The sequence below is a fragment of the Gossypium arboreum genome, chromosome 1 (assembly GCF_025698485.1).
Source record: "Gossypium arboreum isolate Shixiya-1 chromosome 1, ASM2569848v2, whole genome shotgun sequence".
Classification (NCBI taxonomy): Eukaryota; Viridiplantae; Streptophyta; class Magnoliopsida; order Malvales; family Malvaceae; genus Gossypium; species Gossypium arboreum.
Genome location: NC_069070.1, coordinates 122,484,166 through 122,487,344, shown reverse-complemented (window position 1 = coordinate 122,487,344; position 3,179 = coordinate 122,484,166).

Below are 3,179 nucleotides of genomic sequence, written 5' to 3'. Positions count from 1 at the left end.
TTCATGTTGAACAAGTCGTTGAATTAGGGATTTAATTGAATGAATTTCAAGTTAGAATTGATTAATGGATTAACTTGTAAAATAAGCTATAAGTTCTATATTTGAGGGACTAAATTGAAAGAAACTTGAGATTAGGGTTTTACCATGAATATTTGATGGTTAGGGTGAATATGATAGGAAATTGAATAGAAATAAAGTATGAATTGAGTGATAAAAGTAAATGAGTTAATTAGGATCAAATTGAAATTAAAGTTTGAATTAAATAGAAATTCAATTATTTATTGTGAATTAATGTTGTATTAATAGTGTAAATTGTTTAATTTCCGTAGCTAACGTAGTACCGGAGACATTGACAAAGAAAGTAAAAAAGAAGGTTGACGAATAGTAATCCAAGAATTACAGTTTGTATTTCTATAAACCGAACTTAATAATTAATTGTTGCTTTTATTATTTAATGCGTTTGGTATTGGATCGAAATAAGTTGTGAATGTTGAATCGAAGTGTGATTTGACTGTTATCTGAAACTTGAAAGTGAATTGAATACCCTATTAACAGTTTCGAGCTAAGTTGGACATAATTGGCATGCCATAGGATTGGAAGTGTTCAGGGATACTTCGACCTCGAGTGGATGAGGCACTATAAGTGTCATACTGTTACTGTTACTTCGATTTAATCTGATGAGATACTGAGTACTATACTGTTACATTTTACTTCGACAAAATCGATGAGGCACTAAGTGCCGTACTGGTGTGTTGGTTGGATCCGTGTATCCGTCCAGGTCTGAATTATGTTAATAGGGGTAATCTACTGTACTGAATGATTGTATTACTGTATTGAATAACTAAATGTTATTGATTAATATTTAAATGAATTGAATAATTCCTTGAGAATGAGTTGTGAAAATTAGTTATTGTTATGAAATTGGAATTTTATAGTTTAAATGCGTTGAATTAATAATTGATTTAAGTATTGGTTTATAGAAATACCACTAAGTACATACTCAGCGTACGGTTTGTTTCCGTGCACAGGTTAGGTACGAAAGTGACTAACGACTCAGCATCCAAGCCGATCCCGAACTCAAATACTTGGTGATGTATCTTTATTTTGAAAAAAATGGAATGTACCTAGGGTGTCTTTTGAAGTCATTTTGAGATGTGAATTTTATAGATGTATATTAATGATGTATAAGATGATATTGGTTGGTTTGTACATATAAATATATGTTTATAAAATGTTCATTTACGTAGTTTAACTTGAATTGGTTTGGATGGTATTTAAATAGAATGTTTAGAAATTTATGTTTAACACTTATAAACATACACGAATTAGATTGTTATATTGACAGTTTTGATATGTTTAGATGTATTTAATCATGTTTTGGATTGATTGAAAGATTGGATTTTAAATTGCTTGTTATTCAAGGTTTGCAGGGTTGGTAAACTTGAACTATAAGGCTCATTTTGAGTCTACACAGCCTAGCACACGGGCGTGTGATCAGACCGTGTGAGACACACAGCTTATGCATGGGCATGTGGTTAGGCCGTGTGTCCCCTGTATCTTAAATATTAAGAACAGAATGCTCAGGTATTGCAACATGGGTAGAGACATGGGCATGTGTCTCAGCCGTGTATGGTACACAGCCATAGCACACGGGTATGTGCCCTGGTCGTGTGAAAACTGCATTAGATTCGAATGCAAAATAATTCCACAAGGGCTAAGCACACGGTCGTGTGTCTTGGCTGTGTAAAACTAATTTGTTCATGAGCAACAAGTCAGAGAGTTACACGGGTAAAGGATACGGGTGTCTCCTGGTCGTGTGAGTCATACGGAGTGACAACACGGGCATGCCTTAGGGACACACGGGCGTGTCTCATAGACCACACGGGCATGTGAGTACTGTTCATAAGATAAATTTTGGAAATATTTCGAAAAACTTTATAAGCTTCTGATCAGGTTCTAATTTGTTTTTAACATCTTCTTTGGGCCTCGAAGGTCCATTAAAGGGTCAATAAGACAAATTACTGAACTGTATAATGAATAATTTTATATAATTCGTGTTTTAAACTGCAATGATTGGTAATGCTCCGTAATCCTGTTCCGATGCTGGAAAAGGGTTAGGGGATGTTAAAAGCATCCCCGAAAGTTGAAGATGTACTTTGAGTTCAGAGGTTGCTAAACTCGTTGAAAACTTTAAAAGCTCTGCTGGAGATGATTCCCAGAGTGTGGATTGGCCAACTTTTAGCTTAGCTGATGAGATTGCAGCTTCTTCAGAATCAGAAGTAGAAGTTGCTACTGAATCTAACGGCGAGATGAAGAGGAAAAGGGCATCGTAAACCCCGATGATGTATAAAAAGCAACATCAAACCCAATTTTTTTTAAAGAGATGGCTAAAGTCATTAAAAATAATAAAAACAATTTAGAAAATAGTAAAGGCAACATCCATAGTTTTTTGTAAAATACGTCATGCAATAATTTACTTTTAAAAATAAAAAAAGTTACTTTCACATTGGTTGGCAGATTTTTTTCACTTTTTTCTCAATTATATACACGTTTCCAATAGATATATTTATTTTTCATTTTAACAAAGTAGATGACATATTTTATTTCGAGCAATTAATATTCTTATATTTACAAAATAATCTTTTAATTCCTCTTTTATACAATTCAATTTATGCTTTATCATGCTTTTTTCATCATTAATTTATCAATTCAACATACAATATAACATATACCAACTTAATTTCATAACAATTTCATATATCAGGTAAGTCATGCAATTTTCTATTCTATTCAGTTTAGTCTCTATTTCGATATTTAATCTAAATCATATCAATTCAGCTCAAGCAATCATCAATAACTCACCTCCAACTCCATATAATCTAGAGTGATATAAACATGCAGAAAAGAAATGGTTCTCGAATCATAGAAACACAAACCAAAATTCTGAGTCACTCGTTAATGACTTTGGATTTTCCTTTCCTTCTCAACGAATCCGATTTGATGTTAGATACGAATTAACGAATCCGAGCCGACGTTAGATACGGATTAACAAATCAGAGTCGACGTTAGATACGGATTAACATAAAACATATAGCACTATCAATAGTCAACCAATTTCCAATCAATTATCAATTTATACAAAATTTATAATTTATTCAATTTAGTCCCTAAAACCGAGA